The sequence below is a fragment of the Odocoileus virginianus genome, chromosome 20 (genome assembly GCF_023699985.2).
Source record: "Odocoileus virginianus isolate 20LAN1187 ecotype Illinois chromosome 20, Ovbor_1.2, whole genome shotgun sequence".
In the NCBI taxonomy this organism is placed as follows: domain Eukaryota; kingdom Metazoa; phylum Chordata; class Mammalia; order Artiodactyla; family Cervidae; genus Odocoileus; species Odocoileus virginianus.
The window spans coordinates 15,579,635-15,603,205 of NC_069693.1; positions in this window are offsets into that span (position 1 = coordinate 15,579,635).

Sequence of the window (23,571 nt, forward strand, 5' to 3'; positions counted from 1 at the left end):
TCAATAAAGCAGAAGTAGATGTTTTTCTGGAACTCTCTTGCTTTTTCAATGATCCAATGGATGTTGACAGTTTGAACTCTGGTTCCTTTATATATAGTAGTGTATATATGTTAATCCCAAACTCCTGATTTATCCCTCCCCACTTTTCCCCTTTGGTAGCCGTAAGTTTTTTTTCTATGTTTGTGGGTCTGTTTCTATTCTGTATACAAGTTTATTTTATACTGAATACATTGTGCTTAATGAAAACATCCTAGTTTGCTTTAAAAAAAAAAATCTGACAGATGGAGAGTGTGCCATGGATAGGCACAGATAGGGAAAGCTAATTCTGCGGGACTAATTTCATTAATTCTTTCACTTAATCAACAAATCTGTCCTGGGAGCTGGGGTGTCGGCTGCAGTGGTGTGCTGGAGCTCTCTCCTAGCAGCTGGCAAGAGCTGATCGGTGAATTTTTCAGGAATTTTTGTTGAAATCACATTGGTGCCTTGAAATTGTCCATGGTGGGAGATTTTACACTGTGGAAATCAGCAAATGCTATCAGTCAGTGCTCACACCCCTCAATTTTGCCCCAGATCCCATTGTTAAACATTCATGAGCACACTGGGAGTCAGCAGTGACCAAGACCTGGTCCCCACCCAGACAGATGTTATGTTCTAAAGAAGGTAGTGTGAGGAGCGTAGTTTACAGAAATAACAACAAAAATAAAAGAAACAGGATAAATGCTATGAAAGGAAAAGTTTAGGAATTCAGGAGAGCAGATACAAGGGGGCTCCAAAAATCTTCCCTGGAGACATGAAATTTGATCAGAGACTTGAAGGATGGTAGGATTTAACTAGACAAAGAATTCAAGGAAAAGCATTTTCAGGAAGCAGGTGGTGTGGTAGAGTACCTGGTGTGGTAGACATGGAACCTGCTTACCTGTGACCATAGAGGGCAGAATGAGGACTGTCAGATGGCAATATAAAGAAGCTGCCTTCGACCAAAATTAAGACGGTCTTCCTTGACCAGCCAGAGGCAGGACTCCTTCCATTCTGCCTCGTAAGACATTGCTCTTGGCTAACCTGTACCGGGGAATCAGGGAATGTGACTTTTGCCACACCTGAGAGGAGTCTTCTCGGTCACTGTTGTCAAGATGTTATGGGCATTCCTTTCCAACTGATGCTTCTTACTTAGTGTGTAAGCTTGAGGTGATTGCCTAAGCTCTCCACACCACATCTATTAATAAAACATGAGGGCCATCTTGGTACCCACCTCATAGGGTTGTTCTGAGGATTATAAGAGATAATACATGTAGTATATTATCTGGCACATAATAAGTGCTCAGTAAAGTTAGCTGCCATCGTTAGTGGAATCTCCAACCTCCCTACTTTCCCCTCAAATCAAACATCTTAGATATGAGGCAGGCTTAAACAAGTTCTTTTACTGAGAGATTAATTTATTAGTTTTGACCCTGTTGCCAGCATCAGAACCCTACTTTCAACTAGACTTAAACAAAATAACAACAAAGGAGACGGAACTTACTGGTACAGTAAAAAGTCCAGATGTGTTTGACTTCAGATGTAGTTGGATCCAGGTGCTCAGACGACGACACTAGAAGTGTGTCTTTATTCCTTTTCCCTGCTCAGTGTGACTCTGTGTTGACCTCCTTCTCAGGCTGATTCCTCCCTGCTGGGAGAAACAATGGCCCTTGGCAATTTCAGGATCAGCTCCTATCAGCTGAGGAACCCAGACAAAACAACAGCAAAGGCCCCAGAATTGCCTCATTTGTCCAGCATAACCACACACCCATCTCAGAAACAATGACAGTGGTCAGAGGTACAACTGGCTAGGCACAGTGCATATGCCCATTCCTGGAGGTGGGAAAGAGGATCATACGCAAAACCGTAGGAGCTGAACATGTGGGTAAGGATTCCCCGAAGGAAAATATGGGTGCTGTTACCCAAAGAGGAGAGAATGGTTGTTGGGCAGGGGGAATGCAAAAGTTATCCCTTACAGTTGAATAGATATCTGCTTGGAGGACTCAGGGCTCCCCAGGCGGCACTAGTGTTAAAGAACCCTATTATGGATGTAGGGGCTTCCCTCACAGCTCAGTTGGTAAAGAATCTGCTTGCAATGCAGGAGACCCGGGTTCTGTTCCTAAGTGGGGAAGATCCCCTGGAGAAGGAAATGGCAACCCACTCCAGTATCCTTGCCTGGAGAATCACATGGACTGTAGCCTGGGGTCACAAGAGTCAGGTATGACTTAGTGGCTAAATCACTAATGCAGGAGGCTTAAGACATGCGGATTCAGTCCCTGGGTCAGGAAGATCCCCTGGAGTTGGAAATGGCAGTTCACTCCAGTTTTCTTGTCTGGAGAATCCCATGGACAGAGGGGCCTGGCAGGCTACAGTCCATGGGGTCACAAAGAGTCGGACACGACTGAAGCAACTTAGCACGCATGGAGGACTCAAGGGCATGATTTATCCATCTTTCCTGCCTCCTTGAACCACATAAGGGAAGTGAGCCATCCAAGCTCTGCTCTTGGGAAGGAAGGTGTCAAGACTGAAAGATTCTCTTTCTTGTTCATTCTTTTCACAATCTTCCTCCTACAGTCCCCTCTTGTCAGACTTTTAATCTGGTATTCCTCCCCTCTTCCCTGTGAAATTCTATCCTCCTATTTAGTTTTTGGATTGAGGCTTCAGTCAGATACTACTAGAAGCCCTCCTCTGACAGTTCTCCTACTTCCCGTGGGTGAGGCCCACATTTCAGCTTCTGATTGTGAAATAATCAGAATTTGGACTCACCAGAGAAGCAGGTGATAGGTGAATATCTCTGAAGGGACTTGTATCTGGATTTGATCTTATGTAATCCGGGGAGATGAAACAGTCTCCATCAGGGTGTTGTTGTCTTTGAATGATGCTCAAACCTGAGGTCCACAAGGCAGGTAGTCAGGAAGGAAAGATAGACATCAAGTTGATGAGAGTAAGAATAAGCTGGAACACAGAGCCCAGGCAGGACTCCATGAGGATGGGCTGAACCCCTTGTCCGTTCTCGTCACCTCTGATGACCTTGGTGCAGTGGGCGTCCTGCTGGAGTCAGGGCCCATCGTGCCTGTGTGCTCCGTCCTGTCCACCTCTTTGTGACCCCATGGACTGTAGCCCCAGGCCCTTCACCATCGGGCTAAACACACACCTGGAGGGATTTCCTTGGTGGTCCTGTGATTAAGAATTCACCTTCCAATGCAAGAGACCCTGTTTGGGGAACTAAGGTTTCACATGCTGTGCGGTGACTAAGCTGCAACTGTGGAAGCCCTCTCACTCTAGAGTCCTCGCCACAACTAGAGAGAAGCCATGAGCCACAGCTAAGACCCAGAGCAGCCAAATAAGTAAATACATATTTTTAAAACAAACAAAAAAAACATACCTGGCCCAGGAGGAAGGAGGATTCAGAGGAAGGTGGAGCAGGGGCAGGACTAACGAAGTGAGCCAGCAGAAAAGAGATAGCATTCAGTCAGTTCAGTTCAGTTCAGTCGCTCAGTCGTGTCCGACTCTTTGTGACCCCATGAATCGCAGCACGCCAGGCCCCCCTGTCCATTACCAACTCCCGGAGTTTACTCAAACCCATGCCCATCGAGTCGGTGATGCCATCCAACCATCTCATCCTCTGTCGTCCCCTTCTCCTCCTGCCCCCAACCCCTCCCAGCATCAGGGTCTTTTCCAATGAGTCAACTCTTCGCATGAGGTGGCCCGAGTACTGGAGTTTCAGCTTCAGCATCAGTCCTTCCAATGAATACCCAGGACTGATCTTCTTTAGGATGGACTGGTTGGATCTCCTTGCAGTCCACGGGACTCTTAAGAGTCTTCTCCAACACCACAGTTCAAAAGTATCAATTCTTCTGCACTCAGCTTTCTTCACAGTCCAACTCTCACATCCATACATGACCACTGGAAAAACCATAGCCTTGACCAGATGGGCATTTGTTGGCAAAGTAATGTCTCTGCTTTTTAATATGCTATCTAGGTTGGTCATAACTTTCCAAGGAGTAAGCGTCTTTTAATTTCATGGCTGCAGTCACCATCTGCAGTGATTTTGGAGCCCAAAAAAATGAAGTCTGACACTGTTTCCACTGGCTCCCCATCTATTTCCCATGAGGTGATGGGACCAGATGCCATGATCTTAGTTTTCTGAATTTTAAGCTTTAAGCCAACTTTTTCACTTTCATCAAGAGGCTTTTTAGTTCCTCTTCACTCTCTGCCATAAGGGTGGTGTCATCTGCATATCGGAGGTTATTGATATTTCTCCCGGCAATCTTGATTCCAGCTTGTGCTTCATCCAGCCCAGCGTTTCTCGTGATGTACTCTGCATATAAGTTAAATAAGCAGGGTGACAATATACAACCTTGATGTACTCCTTTTCCTATTTGGAACCAGTCTGTTGTTCCATGTCCAGTTCTAACTGTTTCTTCCTGACCTGCACATATGTTTCTCAAGAGGCAGGTCAGGTGGTCTGGTATTCCCATCTCTTTCAGAATTTTCCACAGTTTATTATGATCCACACAGTTGAAGGCTTTGGCGTAGTCAATAAAGCAGAAATAGATGTTTTTCTGGAACTCTCTTGCTTTTTCGGTGATCCAGAGGATATTGGAAATTTGATCTGTGGTTCCTCGGCATTTTCTAAAACCAGCTTGAACATCTGGAAGTTCACGGTTCACATATTGCTGAAGCCTGGCTTGGAGAATTTTGAGCATTTCTTTACTAGCGTGTGAGATGAGTGCAATTCTTTGGTAGTTTGAGCATTCTTTGGGATTGCCTTTCTTAGGGATTGGAATGAAAACGGACCTTTTCCAGTCCTTTGGCCACTGGTGAGTTTTCCAAATTTGCTGGCATATTGAGTGCAGCACTTTCACAGCATCATCTTTCACTATTTGAAATAGCTCAACTGGAATTCCATCACATCCACTAGCTTTGTTCGTAGTGATGCTTTCTAAGGCCCACTTGACTTCACATTCCAGGATGTCTGGCTCTAGGTGAGTGATCACACCACTGTGATTATCTGGGTCGTGAAGATCTTTTTTGTACAGTTCTTCTGTGTATTCTTGCCACCTCTTCTTAATATCTTCTGCTTCTGTTAGGTCCATACCATTTCTGTCCTTTATTGTGCCCATCTTTTGCCTGAAATGTTCCCTTGATATCTCTAATTTTCTTGAAGAGATCTCTAGTCTTTCCCATTCTGTTGTTTTCCTCTGTTTCTTAGGAGCTGCTAAATGACTGCTACTTCCCCCTCTTCTTATCCCATCCTTAAATCTCCGGTAAGAATCTCTCCTGTGGCTGAAAAAGGAATTCTGGGAAGTGTAGTTCTAATCTAAGTGAGTCAAACCATTACAAAGCTGCCACAGTCTATGTCAACTTGCACTTACGCATCTCTTTAAACCATATTTAATTCTCCAAATAGAGTAATAAGAGAGTCATGCTTTTAGCTAAAATTAACTACAGTTTACCATCCAAGCTTTCCCCTGGATGAGCCTTCAGTGAACGCCAGAGTTCCAAAATAGCTGTGTCAGACAGAGCCTGCCAGTACAATGTTGTCCAGATGGGAGACAGACAGATTGCTGCTGTTTTGTACTCCACCATCTTCCAAGAATCCTCCCGAGGTTTCTTTTTGGGGTGAAGAAAACGTCTAAAATTGATGGTGGTGGTGGTTGTACATATCTGTGAATATACAAAAATTTACTATTTTTGTTGCTTTAATTTTATTGAAGTATATTTGATTTACCATGTGTTAGTTTCAGGTGTATAGCACAATGATTCAGATATATCTATATATATATATATATATATAGATACATATTTTCAGATTATTCTCCCTGATAGGTTATTGCAAAATACTGAGTACATTTCCCTGTGTTATCCAATAGGTCCTTGTTGATTATCTATTTTATATATAGTAGTGTGATGCTAAAAATTATTGATTTGTACACTTTAAAGATGTGAATTGTCTGACATGTGAATTATATCACAATAAAGCTGTTACAAAAAAAGAACAAAATGTTGCTCTTTCCTTGAAGGAAGCAGTTCAATGAAATCAACCACCTCCACCCGGTTTATCCTCTTGAGGAATAAAAGTAAAGTGAAAGTGTTAGTTGCTCAGTGGTGTCTGACTTTTTGCAACCCAGTGGACTGTAGTCTGCTAGGCTCCTCTGTCCATGGAATTCTCCAGGCAAGAATACTGGAATGGGTTGCCATTTCCTTCTCCAGGGGATCTTCCCGACCCAGGTATTGAACCTAGGTCTCCTGTTCTGCAGGCAGAGAGATTCTTTACCCTCTGAGCCACCAGGGAATGAATGGTGCCGTATAAGGGGTCATTGTTGGCCTCTGCTTCTGGCAGATGGAGCACCTGTCAGTGGCAGCAGCCAGACCAGCCTTGGTAAGTGGAAGTTCTTGTTGCTGAGCCTCTGTACGACCTCCATTGCTGCCATATTGCCTTCCCATGAACTGATGTAGATCCATACTTCTGGACATCTCTCCTTCCAGTCAAATGGACGCCAGATGCAATGCCCAAATTTCTGTCCTCTGGGAAAATTTCCCTTTAACCCTGTCCTTCAGGGGTGTCCCAGAATGGGGCTATATAGCTGCCCACTTTGGGGTGGTCCCTGCATGCCCAGCAGCACTGTATGTAAACCAGGTCTGAGTTTTTTCTTCCTCAGTCAGCTGATCACAGGGAACGCCCCATGAGCCATCAATGTCTTTCGAGAAACAGCAGACAATGAATCAGGGCATCTGAGCAACTTCCTCATGCAAATTACTCGTGCCTTCAGGACCTGCTAGAGCCCAGCCTTGGATAAACCACTTCCATGGAGTGTTGCCCTGCACACCCGGCATTACGGCTTGTTGGATCAGACAACACACAGATAATGACGAATAGCTCAGATTACAGGGTATCTTGGCACCTGTGATCAAGCATTCAGTCTCTACTAAAGCCCAGTAGAAAACCTAAAACTCTTTCTCAAAAGTAGAGTGATTAGGACTTCCCTGGTGGTACCGTGGCTAGCAATTCACCTGCCAATGCAGGGGAATGTGACAGTGTTAGTTGCTCAGTTATGTCAGACTCTATGTGACCCCATGGGCTGTAGCCCAACTGGTTCCTCTGTCCATGGATTTCTCCAGGCAAGAATAATAGAGCAGGTAGCCATTTCCTTCTCCAGGGGACATGGGTTCCATTCCTGGTCCAGGAAGATCCCCCATGCCTCCGAGCAGCTAAGCTCTCTTGGTGCAACTACTGAAGCCCATGTACCTAGAGCCACTGCTCCCACAACAAGAGAAGCCACACTTGAAAAGCCTGTGTACCAGAGGGAAGAGTACCCCTGCTTGTCGCAACTAGAGAAAGCCTGTGTGCAGCAATGAAGACCTAGTGCAACCAAAAATAAATGATTTTTTTTTGAGTAGAGTGATTATTTTCAGTGAATGACGTGACTTCCTTCCAAATCTTCAAGGTCTACACTGATTCTGCAGGTGGAGGCTGCCAAAGTCTCCATCAGCATCTGTATTTTCCACCAACACATCAAACACCATCATATCAGCCTGAATCTGTGGCTGAGCTTTCTCCTGTTCTGCGTGCATGCATGATCAGTCACTCAGTTGTGTCCAACTCTTTGCGACCTTATGGACTGTAGCCTGCAAGCCTCCTCTGTCCATGGGATTTTCCAGGTGAGAATACTGGAGTGGGTTGTCATTTCCTTCTATAGGGGACCTTCCTGACTCAGGGATCGAACCCACATCTCCTGTGGCTCCTGCACTGGAGCAGATTATTTACCACTGAGCCAGCAGGGATGCCCTCTCTTGTTCGGGATCCCACTCAAAACTGGCAACTTTTCTGGTCGTGCAATAAATGAATCATGCAACAAGTGAAGCATCTGTTGACTCCAAAATCTGAAGGGGCTCCTGGGGTCTTTGCCTCTTTCTGAGTGTGAGGAGGGGCCAGGAGCAGCAACTCTTCCTTCTGCTCCAACATGCCTCAAATCGCTGGATCCTAAGAACTTTCACTCAAGTGACAGACCCCTGAATTTTTGTGGGTGGGATTGGTTTCCCACCTCTAGCATGTGAATGTCTTTCAAAAGTATCTAAAGGGGTTGCTACTTCTTGTTCATCAGATCCAATCATCATAATATCAATAAATGTAATAGATCAACATGAAGTCTTGTGGAAAAGGAAGAGAAAGTCAGTCCAGAGCATATTATGACACGGAACTGAAGCATCCTTGAGGGGGGACAGTGAAGCTGGATTGCTGCCTTTGCCAACGGAAAACAAGCTACTGCTTCTTTTACTTCCTTTACTAACAGGTGGGAATTAAAAAGCATTTTCAGATCGATAACTGCATACTAGATCCCAGGAGATGTGCTGATGGTTCCAGCAACAAAACTCCCTTTAGAACAGCAGCTGCGACTGATGGTTGTTGTTGTTGTTATTGAGTCGCCCAGTTCTGTCCCACTCTTTGAGACCCCATGGACTGCAGCACGCCATGCATCCCTCTCCCTCACCATCTCCTAGAGTTTGCCCAAGTTCATGTCCATTGCATCGGTGATACCGTCCAGCCATCTCATCCTCTGATGCCCTCTTCTTCTGCCTTCGATCTTTCCCAGCATCAGAGACTTTTCCAATGAGTCGTCTATTCGCATCAAATGACCAAAATACTGGAGCTTCAGCTTCAGCATCAGCCCTCCCAGCGAATATTCAGGTTGATCTCCCTTAAGATTGACTGGTTTGATCTTCTTGCTGTCCAATGGGCTTTCAGGAGTCTTCTTCAGCACTGTAGTTTGAAGGCATTAAATCTTTGGCATTCTACCTTCTTTATGGTCCAGCTCACAACCATACATGATCACTGGGAAGACCATAGCCTTGACTATATGGACTTTTGTCAGCAGAGTAATGTCTCTGCTTTTCAACACACTGACTAGGTTTGTCATCACTTTCCTGCCAAGAAGCAATCATCTTCTGATTTCATGGCTGCAGTCATGGTCCACAGGGATTTTGGAGTCAAAGAAGAGGAAATCTGTCACTACTTCCACCTTTTCCCCTTTTATTTGCCATACAGTAATGGGGCTGGATGCCATGATCTTAGTTTTCTTAATATTTAGTCTTAAGCTGGCTCTTTCAGTCTCCTTCACCCTCATCAAGAGGCTCTTTAGTTCCTGGATGGCTCTAGCAACAAAACTCCCTCTGCAACAGAAGCTGCAATTGGTTAAATCTCTGATACTTCACTGCCATTCTTTAATGACCCATTTACCTTTTTCACTGGCCAAATAGGCAAATTGAATGGGGATGTCACAGGAATCACTACCCTTGCATCCTTAAGGTCTTTAATGGTGGTGCCATTCTCTGCAATCCCTCCAACAATGTGATATTGCCTTTGGTTTAGTGTTTTTATAGGTACAGAGAGTTCCAGTGGCTCCTACCTGGCTTTTCCTATGATAAAATCCCTCATCCATGGGTCAGGGAATCAATGTTGGGGATTCTCCTAGTTGCTCCAGATGTCTATGTCAATGATGCATTTCAGCATTGAAGACATATCTAGAAGGTGGATTCAGGGACAAATCAGGCCTTCTGTGAGAAGTCTGTGCCCCCAGACTCCACTAATCATCTGACCACAGCAATGCTTTGGGATCCTAGAAATTAGAGTCAGTAATTACTGTGTCCGGTAATCCTTAGAAAGTTTGATTATTTCCTTTTGTACATGGCTCCACTGGTAGCTCAGATGGTAAAGAATCTGCCTGCAATGCAGGAGACCTGGGTTCAATCCTTGGGTTGGGAAGACCCCTGGAGAAGGGAAAGTCTACCCACTCCAGTATTCTTGCCTGGAGAATCCCATGAACAAAGGAACCTGGAGGGCTACGGTCCATGGGGTCGCAAGGAGTTGGACGTGACTGAATGATTAACACTATCGCATAAGCTCCTGGTGAATAGACACAGGTCGTTTTGGAGAAGTCTGGAAGGAAGGTTAACAGCATACATTTTTGGCAGTGTAACAGGGCCCTTATTCAAGGAGTGGCCTCTCCTTTGACCAAGGGCTCAAGTGTGGGGGGTGATTGAGGGTTTGTGACTCTCTGTTTTGACCATTCAGGTTAGACTTCTGTTCACCAGACCCAGAACTCCTCCACTTAGTCAGATCAAGCAAGACTTTATTTAGTAGGCTCCCCACTTATTTCATTTTACAGGTACTGCTGTGATAAACTAGTGCATGCTGAAGATCTCTTCCAGTCACACTGTGCTCTTTACTGTTTTGGCTTCCCTATTCACTATGGTAACCATGCCCATCTCATCTTTGGCATATAAGTGCCACCAGGATCCATGCTACCGCTGGGTTCTAGCATGTCTATTGCTTTGAGAGATCCCACTTAATCATAGCCATTTCCACTAGAATTTCTGACCTACAAAGAAGCACCATCCCAGAGCTCCTCAAGGATGCTCAGACTCTCCATCATGAATTTATTTCTGACAGCTATGGTGAAAGGTGCATCCCCTTGACCCTCCAGGTGTGTGTGGGTACGCAAGTCTTAAATGACAAAGCCACTTAACCTTTCAATCTACCTAAGCCTGTGTGGTTTTCCTCCCAGTTTTATTGAGGTGAGTGCCTGCGTGCTAAGTCACTTCAATCATGTCAGACTATTTCTAATTCTGTGGACCTATGTAGACCACTAGGCTCCTCCATCTATGGAATTTTCCATGCAAGAATACTGGAGTGGTTACCATTTCCTACTCCAAGGGATATTTGTGATCCAGGGATCACACTCACCTTAAGTCTCTTGCATCTCTGGCATTGGCAGACAGATTCTTTATCACTACTGCCATGTGGGAAGCCCTTTTATTGAGATATGAAAGTGAAAGTGAAGCTGCTCAGTTGTATCCAACTCTTAGTGACCCCAGGGACTGTAGCCTACCAGGCTCCTCTGTCCATGGGATTTTCCAGGCAAGAGTACTGGAGTGGGTTGCCGTTTCCTTCTCCAGGGAATCTTTCCGACCCAGGGATCAAACCCAGGTCTCCCGAGTTGCAGGCAGATGCTTTACCATCTGAGCCACCAGGGAAGCCCTTATTGAGGTATAACTAACAAATAAAAACAGTCTACAATTAAAGTGTACCATAGGATGTTTTGATAGATATGTATACAAAATGTGAAATAATTAACAAAATCAAGCTAATTAGCATTTCCATCATCTTACATCAGTCAATTCAGTTTAGTCACTCAGTCATGTCTGACTCTTTGCCACCCCATGGACTGTAGTATGCCAGGCTTCCCTGTCTATCACCAGCTCCTGGAGCTTGCTCAGATTCATGTCCATCAAGTCGGTGATGCCATCCAACCATCTCGTCCTCTGTTGTCCCCTTCTCCTCTTGTCTTCAATCTTGCCCAGCATCACCTCACATAGTCACCCTTTTTTTCCTCTGTGGATGAGAACACTAAAGATATATTCTGTTAGCAAATTTCAGTATTACTCTAATAAACACAGCATCATTAACTATAATCACCACACTGTATACTAGATTTCCAGAATTTATCCCTCTTTTATAACTAAAATTTTATGCCCTTTGACTAACATCTCCCCATTTATCTCACTCTTCAATTCCTGGCAACTACCACCACGCTCTCTGCTTGACTTTTTTAGATTTCACTTAGAAGTCATTTCATGCAGTGTTTGTCTCTTTGTGTCTGGCTTCTTTTATTATCATAGTGTCCTCCAGGTCCTAAGCCTCGGGATATCATCCCCCACAGCAGGGGTCAGCAAACTGCCGTCCAGGGGCCAACTCTAGCCCACAGTCTTTGTATGGCCTGCAGGCTAAAAGGGGTTATTACATTTTTAATTGAAATTAAAATCAAACAAATAATATTTTGTGCCATTTCAAGAAATGATATGAACTACAAATTGCAGTGTTCATAAATCATATTGGAACACAGCCATGCTTATCCATTTACAGGTCATTTTTGGCTGCTTTCCGGCTATGACAGAAGAATTTGAATAGTAACAACCGACACTAGCCTGTGAAACCTAAAACATGTACTATCTGGCCTTTGAAAGAAGTTTGCCAACTCATGCTCTGTGGGGTACCAAGGAACTTCTGACATTTCCACCCAGGATAGGCCATCTTTGGGAACATACACCAGTCAAACAACCAAGCCAACTGTCAGAGCAATTCCCAGCCCCTCAACCTCAACCTCTGAATGCAAAGTCTCTGCTTCGTGGAACAATGTTGATACATTTGGCCTGAGCCACTTTATAATCCTTCCACCTTGATGCACCTCTCTTAAGACCCATTTCCATACGTATGTTCCAGTTTTCTCTTGATATAGATTGGCAAACAGAAATTGGAGATTGTTTTGGTATTTTATCATGCCTCCTCATGGGTCATATTTTGATCTCATCCTTTGGGTTCTGTTGAGACTCGAGTCTAGTTACAGGTGTTGGGAGCAAGAAAAGAAGAGTAGGTTCTGAGTAAGATCATCAGGGTCTTACCATGAAATTGCCTTGGGGAGACCAGTACAGTGGGGTGTAGGCTGCTGCTTTGGGCAAAGAAGATGGCAGCATTAAGGGGTTGGAGGTACGCAGCCTTATTAGAATCTTCTCATACACCCTAATCCCAATTTTCAAGATCCTAGCACTTCCCAGGTGACTCAGTGGTAAAGAATCTGCCTGCAGTGTGGGAGACCCGGGTTTGATCCCTGGGTCAGGAAGATCCCCTGGAGAAGGGAATGGCAGTGCACTCCAGTGTTCTTGCCTGGAGAATTCCAAGGACAGAGGAGCCTGCAGGCTACAGTCCAAAGGGTCACGAAGAATCAGACACAACTGAGTGACTAACACTTTCACTTTTCAGTCTTTCCCAAGCAATGCCCTAACTTTAGCAAAAAAGACCCCATGAGATTGGAAGTTCAATTTGTGTTATAATTCGGTCACCCACAGTATCAGACTTTAAACTTGGTCTTCAGAACTCTTGGTCCTATGACAACAAGAAATAAGTTTCTTTTGGTGCAAACTATGGAAGCTTCCAAGTCCCTTGTACAGGTCTTGACTAGGAATTTAAAGCTTTGAGCTCATCATCTCTTTTCCCCCATGTTTTCCAGTACAGTTAGAAGCAATCAACCAATCCAGCACGCTCCCTCATTTTACTGAAATGTTCTATGGAAGCAAATGTGGAGTCACCCAGAACCTTGTCTCCTATAGAAACTGATACAGGAAGCTACAGGTATTGATCTGAGTAACTGCTCTGCCACTTCATGCCACGGACTTCAGTGGCCCTTTTACCGCTGGAATCAGGGTCATTAACAACTTCAAATCTGATTAGATCAAAGATCTAATCTCGGAAAAACCCAAAACTCATCCTTAAGGGTCTGTTCTTCTGGAACCACTTGTAGATCCAATTCTATATCAGCAAAGCAAAACCACTGATACATACACATGTGCATGCACGCACACACACACACACACACACACAATTTGTTATAGGGATTTCACTTTTCCCCCTTGTGGGAACTGAGTAAGATGTCTCTGCAAGGCTGCTGTGTTTAGTGCTGGAACTTGAAATTCTTTGTGTAGGATGGGCAGATAGATATAAAGTTAGGGAGAGCGAGAACAATCTGAAATCCACAAGCGTGGACTGAACCCCCATCATTCTTTATTTTTTTAATTTATTTTACCAAAGTATAGTTGATTTACAAAGTTGTATTAATTTCTGCTATACAACAAAGTGACTCAATAAAAATTATAAATATTTACACACACATATATATTCTTTTTTTTTTTCATTTATTTTTATTAGTTGGAGGCTAATTACTTTACAATATTGTAGTGGGTTTTGTCATACACTGACATAAATCAGCCATGGATTTACATGTATTCCCCATCCCAGTCCCCCCTCCCACCTCCCACTCCACCCGATCCCTCTGAGTCTTCCCAGTGCACCAGGCCCGAGCACTTGTCTCATGCATCCAACCTGGGCTGGTGATCTATTTCACCCTAGATAATATACATGTTTCGATGCTGTTCTCTTGAAACATCCCACCCTCGCCTTCTCCCACAGAGTCCAAAAGTCTGTTCTGTACATCTGTGTCTCTTTTTCTGTTTTGCATATGGGGTTATCATTACCATCTTTCTAAATTCCATTTATATGTGTTGGTATGCTGTAATGTTCTTTATCTTTCTGGCTTACTTCACTCTGTATAATAGGCTCCAGTTTCATCCATCTCATTAGAATTGATTCAAATGAATTCTTTTTAATGGCTGAGTAATATTCCATGGTGTATATGTACCACAGCTTCCTTATCCATTTGTCTGCTGATGGGCATCTAGGTTGCTTCCATGTCCTGGCTATTATAAACAGTGCTGCGATGAATGTTGGGGTACACGTGTCTCTTTCAGATCTAGTTTCCTCGGTGTGTATGCCCAGAAGTGGTATTGCTGGGTCATATGGCAGTTCTATTTCCAGTTTTTTAAGAAATCTCCACACTGTTCTCCATAGCAGCTGTACTAGTTTGCATTCCCACCAACAGAACACACAACGTATATATTCTTTTTCATGTTCTTTTCCATTACAGTTTATCACAGGTAATTGAATATAGTTCCCTGTGCTACACAGTAGGACTTTATTGTTTATCCATTCTATATTTAACAGCTTGCACCTGTTAATCCCAAACTCTCAGTCTTTCCTTGTCCCACCTCCCTCCCCTTCGGCAACCATGAGTCTGTTCTCTACGTCTGTGAGTCTGTTTCTGTTTTGTAGGTAAATTCATTTGTGTCTTATTTTAGATTTCACATAGAAGTGATATCTTATGGTCTTTGCCTTTCTGAGTCACTTCAGTTCGTGTGATAATCTCTAGTCCATCCATGTTGCTGCAAATGACACTATTTCATTCTCTGTTTCTGGCTGAGTAGCATTCCATTTACATATATGTACATACACATACATACACACACACACACATACACACATCCTCTTTATCCATTCTTTTGCCAATGGGCATGTAGGTTGCTTCCATGTCCTGGCTATTGGAAATAGTGCTGCTACGAACATAGGCATTCGTGTATCTTTTTGAGTAACAGTTTTATCCAGATATACACCCGGGAGTGGGATTGCTAGATCATATGGCAGCTCTATTTTTAGTCTTTTGAGGAAACTTGATACTGTTCCCCATAGTGGTTGCACCAATTTACATTCCCACCAACAGGGTAGGAGGTGAATCGCATCATTCTTGTCACCTCTGACCTGGGTGGAGGTCAGCCCTGGAGGAGCCAGGGCTCCTGATCACAGGGCTAAACACACACCAGGCCCAAGAATTGGATCTAGGAGGAACAGGAGCACTCACAGGCCCTTCTGCTGCCTGACATCAAAGAGATGAATGGGCAGGTCAGTGACAACCAGTGTGAGCTACAAAACAGCTGTTGCCTTCATCTCCACCCAGCAGCCCTCCCAGGACGTCTCTCATGGCCCACCCTCAGCAGAAGCACACGGGAAGGGGAGGACTCTGGGATATGTAGATTAACCTTGCCAAGCAGACACGTCACAAAGCCACTCAGAGAGTTTTTGAAATCCTGCTTAATCTCCCACGAGCAGGAGCCGGAGTTCACTCACTCACCAGCCTCCTCAGAGGCAGCACCCCTGCCTGAAGCAAGCATTTGGAGGACGCTCCCGGTGCCCAAGAAAAGCACGGTGTAGTCTCACATGAGCAAAGTAGATCTCTTCCAGTCACTGTGACTTGGCCTTAATTCTCCCAGAACCTGAAGCTCATCAGTATTGTTCTCAGGAGCCTGGCTGTGGGACAAGAACAACTGCATTAGCTCTTGGCAAGAAACCTCATCCCTGATGTCAGAGTAGAGAGTGAGGCTTCAGCTCAGATACTACACAACAGAAAGAGGCATCAGGCCAAAGGGGTGCAGGCAGCCCTTTGGGGGAGCCCTCGGGCGCTAGTGGACAGGTTTCTGGGTGTTTTTTCCGAGTCTGAGACCCAGCGCTGCTGTCTCCCAGAGGTTTCAACAGGTGCCAGTCTTAAGAATTACCCTCTCTCTCTTTTTGTTTTGTTTTGTTTGATGTGGACCATTTTTAAAGTCTTTATTGAATTTGTTACAATGTTGCTTCTGTTGTTTATGTTCTGGTTTTTGTTTGTGGGTTGGTTTTTTTGGGCTGTGAGGCATGCAGGATCCTAGCTCCCTGACAGGGGATCAAACTTGCACCTCCCAAACTGGAAGGTGAAGTCTTAATCACTGGATGGCCAGCAAAGTCCCCCTCTCTTTTTGTATTTGAATTAAAATTGCTTGAGCTCCCATCCCTCAACTTGTTGAGAATGAGAAGTTCAACCTCCTTCTCAGCATCTCCACAAATTCCTCCAGGCTATCGTTTTCCTTGATGGTATTCAGGGTGTTGTAGACTCAGCTAAAAGACTACATTTCCCAGTTTCTTTTTGCAGATAGAAGTGGCCAATCAGAAGTAAGTATTAATGGAAGTCTTTGGGTAGGGATCCTGAAAAGACTCTTTGAAAGGAGCTGATTCATCTAGTGGTGAGTGGGCAGATCAGTGACAACCAGTGTGAGCCACAAAACAGCTGTTGCTCTAATCTCCACCCAGCAATTCTCCCACCCATCTCTCATGGCCCACCCTAACCAGAAGCACATGGGGAAGGGGAGGATTCTGGGAAATATAGGTTAACCTGTCCAAGTGGTTAACCCCAACTATTTCTTTTCCTCTTGCTTTTTTCCCTGGAATGTGGTGTGATGGCTGAGGCTCCTGCAGTCATTTTGTGATCTTGAGGATTAGAGTCACATTCTAAGGATGACAAAGCAGTAAGTCAATAGGAGCCCGATGCCTCAAGGAACCCCTTCCCCAGCCTTGGACTACATGCTTCAGAGTTCTGTTGTGTGAGACAGAAATAAATTACCTTGTTTACATCACTGATGTTTCTGGTTTATGTCTCTTACAACTGAACACAGTTTCTGCTTTCAGAATTCTTGCTGTGCAAGATAATAAACTTCCTGTGCAGAAAGCTGTGTTACTGTTCAACAATACCCAGTTCCCTCCCTATAAGAAGGTCGTAGTTTCCTGCTCTCTTGACCTCATCTATAGTCTTGTGATTTGTTTTGGCCAATGAAATCTGAGCAAAAATGATGAATATCTCTTCCTGGCAGAAGCTACAAGAGCCAGGATGTATTTCATCTTGTCCTCTTTTCTTTCTGTCAATGATAAGTAGGAATATTTCTATAATAGCTTCTCCATCAGTTTAGGTCACATTATAGCTATTGGCTGACCCACGATGGACATGCAATGTAAGTGAGAAAAAAAATCTTCATTGTTGAAAGTCACTGAGATTTTGAGATTGTTTATTACTGTCAAATTTAAGAAAAAAATGGGCCGGCTTGATACAAGGAATTAGGAGCTGATGAGTTCTTTGAAAAGGCTGGTGGGAAAAGGAAAAAAAAGGCTAGTGGAGTGGGTTCTAGGCTAAGACTTTGCAAATGATTCTCAGAACATAACTGTAATGAGAAACCCATTCCTCCTTCTTGCATTTTCCTTTATCCTCATGCTACTGCCACACTTCTGATATCAAATGTGGTTTTTTTCCTCCCTCACCAAGCAATTCTGTGTCACCAGCTAGATGTCCTACAATTCAATTCAATTCTGACATTAACCAGAATTAATACTGACACCACAGGTTAAGGGCTCAGTCCCACGAGGCTGAGCCCCACTTCAGATGCCAGTCCCTAGCAGGTCCCCAGGTTACCCACAACTTGTGTCCAACTTGGTTACTAACTGGAGGTTCCCATGACTCCCCCAAATCTTGGATTCAGTTGTTTCCAGAACAGCTTATAGAACTCAGGGAAACATTTACATTGACTGGTTTATTATATAATAAAGGATGAGATAAAAGATATAGATGAAGAAGTTAATAAGGGAAGATCTGGAAGGGTTCTGAGCACACAGAAGTCTCTGTCCCCTTGGAATTTGGGTGCATCACCCTCCTTCTATGTTTTAATGGGTTGAAAGTTCTCTGAACCCCGTACATTTGGGATATTTATAGAGGCGTCTTCATCATGTAGGCATAATCAACCATTAACTCAATTTCTAAGCCTCTCTCTCCTGCCCACAAGATTGGGAGTGGGACTGAAAGTTCTAAGCTTCTAACCGTGGCTTGATCTTTCTGGTGACCAGACCCCACCCAAGAGCCCACCAGGCATAGATTCATTAGAACAATAGACACTACTCTCACTTAGGAAATTCCTAAGGCTTGAGGAGCTCCATGTCAGGAACTGAGAGCAAAGACCAAATATTAGAATAAAGGATACTCTTAATGTAATTTCCTATCACTTAGGAAATTAGAAGGCTTTTAGGAGCTGTGCCAGGAACTGGGAGTAAAATCAAATGTGTGTGTATATATATATATACACACACACATAGCTCCTAAAAGCCTTCTAATTATATATATATATATATATATATATATATATATATATATATACACACACACACACACACACACACACACACACACATATATCTTCTGAACTGATCCACCTGGAGAGCTTCTCCCTCCACCCCAGTAGAGAGGATCCATTGTACATGCCATCTTCAGAATCTTACAGCTCCATCTCTGATCTCTGATCTAGGACCCAGAAGTCATCACAGCCCAGGATGTAGCCCTTTTGTTGTCAGTTTTGTTGTGTTTTGTATTCAATAAAGTGTGATAGTAACTCAGTTGTGTATGACTCTTCAAGACCTTATGGATGGTAGCCAGGCTCCATCCATTCGTGGAATTCTCCAGTCAAGAATACTAGGGTTGGCATTCCCTTCTCCAGGGGATCTTCTCAACCCAGGGATTGAAACCAAATCGCCTGTACTGCAGGCAGATTCTTTTTGTCTGAGCCACCATACACTAATCTGAAGTGTACAGTTCAGCCAATTCTGATCAATAGGTACATTCAGTTTATCTGCATTGCTGTCAGTGTATAGAACACTTTAATCCTTCAAGAAAGTCCCCTCATATCCCTTCTCCATCAACTGCCTGCTTTCATAGTAAAGACAACAGGACAGTAGTGGAGGCCCCTATTATTCTGACTTCTGTTATCATCAGTTCAGTTTGCTTACTCTAGAACTTCACATAAACAGAATTATACAGTGTATGTTCCTCTGTATCTGGCTCCTTTCACTCATGATAATGCTTTTGAGATTCATTCATGTTGTCATGCATACCAGTAATTCTTTTCATTGCCGAATAGTGTTCCATCACTTAGTTCCATCACTAAGTTTGCCACAGTTTGTATGCACTCACCTATGCTGATGGATGTTTAGACCATTTCCAGTTCTTCGCCATTATAAATACTGCTGCTATAAACACTTGTGTGGTACAACTCATTTCTGGACACATGGTTTCCTTTCTCTTGGACAGATATTTAAGAATTGAATTGCTAGATCATATGTTCAACATACATTCACCTTTTAAAAGAACTGATAGGGACTTCCCTGGTGGTTCAGGGATCCAGACTCACAAAGCAGAGGCCCCAGGTTCCACCCCTGGTCAGGGAACTAGATCCCACATGCTGTAACTAAGAACTGGCATGGCCAAATAAATAAGTATTAAAGAACTGATAGTTTTCTGAAGTGACTGTACTGATTTATACTCCAATTTACAGCAATGTATGAAAATTCTACTTGCTCCTCATCTTCTCCTGCACTTGATATTGTTAGTCTTTCAAATTTTAGCCATTTTGCCTGTGGTGCTGTCTCATTCTTATTTTCATTTACTTTTTTGCTCATGACTAGTGATATTGAACATCTTTTCATGTGTTTATTGGCCATTTAGAAATCCTCTGTGTGTGTGCATGTGTGTGTGCACACGCACGTATAACTGCCTCTTAATGCCCACAAAGCTAGTGACTAGACACTGGACTGATGTGGTCCCAAACTCATCACCTTGGCAACCCTCCTTGCCAGCAGAAAATAGCCAACTGAGCAAAAAGATGATCTCTTTGGCCTTTCAAATTTCATACGCATGCATGAGTGCTAAGTCGTTTCTGTCATGTCTGACTCTTGGTGACCCCATGGAGCCCACAAGGCTATTTTGTCCATTGGATTTTCCAGGCAAGAATACTGGAGTGGGTTGCCATGTCCTCCTCTGGGGGATCTTCTTGACCTAGGGATTGAACCTGTGTCTCCTGCATTGGCAGGCTGATTCTTTTCCACTGAGCCACCTGGGAAACCTCCAAATTTCATATAAAAGCCTCTAATTGGCAGAGCTGAATCTGCATCCAAAACTCCATGTCATGGGCATCTTCAAAACACAGTATCAGTTTTTTCATCTCTACTCCATAGGAAGATGGCATGAGGGGGAATGGACACCTAACACCTAACATAATTCCCCTAGTTATGAATGAAGTGGGTCAGCTCTGTCCTACTTCTTCCTGAGAGGCAGTCAGGTGTGCCTCTGAGCTGGTGATTCCTCGAGTCCAGTCTATGCTCCAGTGGTGGCACAGGAAATGGTTTTAGGCCCCAAACAATATTAACTCACATTGAACTGCATCACAAGAGTAAATTGCTTTTTGAATGTCTTTTAAAAATAATTTTACTTATTACTTATTTTTGGCTGTGCTGGGTCTTTGTTGCTGCACAGGGCTTTTCTCTAGGTGCGGTAAGCAGGGGCTACTTTCTAGTTGTGGTATGCGGGCTTCTCATTGCAGCAGCTTCTCTTGGTTTCAGAGCACAGGCTCTGGGGCCCTCAGGGTACATGGGCTCAGTAGTTGCTGCTCCTGGACTCTAGAGCACAGGCTCAATAGCTGTGGCCCACGGATCAGGGATTTTCCCAAATCAGTGATCGAACCCGCATCTCTTGCATTAGCAGGTGGATTCTTAACCACTGAGCCACCAGGGAAGCCCTTGAATATCTTTTAATGATATAAAAGAAGACTCTGTTTAGTAGAGATAGCTAGCTTTTGTGCTCAACTCCTGAAAGGTTATCTCTAAGCCCCTGGAATGTCCTGCCTGAAAAGAGTGTCTTTCTTTACTTGGGGGCCTTGGGCCAGCTTAGACAGTTCCTAACAATGGGATTAATTGGGTCACAGGTATCAGCCAGAGGGACCAGAAATTAAGGTGACCACCCAGGTGGTCAGTCACGTCTCTGTGACTGAGCTCCAATAAAAACTTTGACACCAAATCTTGTGGGAGCTTCCCCTATTGACAGTATTGTCACACGCTGCTGCCAGAACTTAGCACTGTCCACTGCTCCACTGGGAGAGAACACCTGGGAGTTTCACGGCTGGAAATCTTCTGGTGTGTGGGTATGTGTTTGTTAGTCACTTTGCTGTGTCCAACTCTTTGCGACCCCAGGGACTGTAGCCCAACAGGCTCCTCTGTCTATGGAATTCTCCAGGCAAGAACACTGGAGTGGGTAGCCATTCCCTTCTCCAGGGGATCTTCCCAACCCAGGGATCGAAACCAGGTCTCCTTTACTGCAGGCAGATTCTTTACTGCCTGAGCTACCAGGCAAGCCCAATAAACCATAACTGTGAGTATAATGGCTTTCAGTGAGCTCTGTGAGTCCTTCTAGTGAATTATTGAACCTGAAGATGGTCTTGGGCACACCCAGCCTTGTAGTTGGCATCAGAAGTGAGGGTGGTCTTGGGCCTCCCAAGTTCTGCAGTACCTTTGGGCAGTAAGGTAATGATCACACCCCTGACACCTGATGGTGTCCTCCAATAAATCAGACTCTGGCCTCCAACTCAGAGCCCTCAGTCAGCAACTCAGTATCCAGCTCAAACACAATGTATCTTTTTTTCTTGTTTGTCTTCATTGGATTTATCTTTATGGCTATTTTCTATTCATATCAAGCAGTACCACATCTCCACTCCAATACTTTGGCCACCTGATGCGAAGAGCTGACTCATTGGAAAAGATCCTGATGCTGGGAAAGGTTGAGGGCAGGAAGAGAAGGGGGTGACAGAGGATTAGATGGTAGGAGGGCATCATCGACTCAATGGACATAAGTTTAAGCAAACTCTGGGAGATAGTCAAGGACTATCAAGCCTGGCGTGCTGCAGTTCATGGGGTTGCAAAGAGTCAGACATGACTAAGTGACCAACAGTATTACTACCATATATCATGTACACATAATGTACACATCGCACATATAATATGCATATGTTACACATATGTATACACATATGTCACATATAGACATGTATACAAAATATATCATATGCAATATATGCGTTTTAATTGAATGCATCTTTAGGGCTACCTGTGATTTATATGAAGCAGTACAGATTTTCCATATATTATTGTGCTTTTTAAAATATTTTTTAAGTTAAAATGAGAGTTCTTCTATTAAATAAATGAATAATAATACAGGTGTGATGAAAATGTGGCAAAAATTGAGAAGAGAATAGATGTACATAGTTACATTGGTTTCTTTTTTTTAAATTTATTTATTTTTGGCTGTGCTGGGTCTTTGTTGCTGTGCAGGGCCTTTTGTCTAGTTGTGGGGAGCGGGGGCTACTATTTGTTGCAGTGCAAAGGCTCCTCACTGCAGCGGCTTCTCTTGTTGCAAAGCACAGGCTCCAGTCTGCACAGGCTTCAGTAGCTGCCCAGTGGGGCTCAGTAGTTGTGGCTTCCGGGCTCCAGAGCACAGGCTCAATAGTTGTGGCACTTAGTCGCTCCGCAGCACGTGGGATCTTCCTGGATCAGGGATTGAACTCTTGTCTCCTACACTGGTAGGCAGATTCTTTACCACTGAACCACCAGGGAAGCCCCAAGTCATATTAGTTTCTTTTCTGGTACTTTCTTTTCTATTTTATTACTCCTTTTCCTTCCCTTTTTTTTTTTTTAAATGCTACTCACAGCTCACTAAACTGATTTTGTAATCCATGAACAGATTGTGACTACAAGTTTGTGAAACACTGTTATGCAACCACTTTGAACCGGACCTTGTCTCTTTGCTTTGGCATAATGACCCTTGACCCTGGGCAGAGGTCTCCACCCCCAGCCCTGTGATTCCAAGGGTCTACTTTTGACTAACCTTGTTGAGTCCCTCCCCACAGGCGACAGAACCCAAGGGTCTTCAGGAAGTGCCCACTGGGGCCTATACCCCTTCTCAACCATGCTCTGGGCCCCCAGGACCCTGGAATCCCCCACCCAAACTACTCTGAGCCCACTCTAGTGGCCTTCTTGTGGACACATCCTAAACCAAGAGGGAACCAGGAGTGTGGCTGGAGCTTGGATGTGTAGGGTGGGGTGTCCACACTCACGTGCTGGAGGTACCCAGAGCGGGGAAAAAGCCAGTTGCAATGGGCCTGGGGCCTCCATTTGTCATTGCCCAGTTACCAGCACCGCCTCCCAACATCAGGGGCCAAGCTGGCTTTGGCTCTGTACACCGGGGGTCTCCATCTGCTGTGGGCGGAATCCAGCACTGACCCTCTCATTGGTCAAATTCTTCTGAGGCTCACCTCTCATCCCTCCCACCTCACCCCTGCTGGCTTGGTTCACCGTATCCCCCACCTAGGCTCTGGAGTCTGTGAGCCCCCCCATCTTACTCTTGGGGGCCCTGCACCAGCCCCCGCCACTGTTCCACGCCCCGGTCA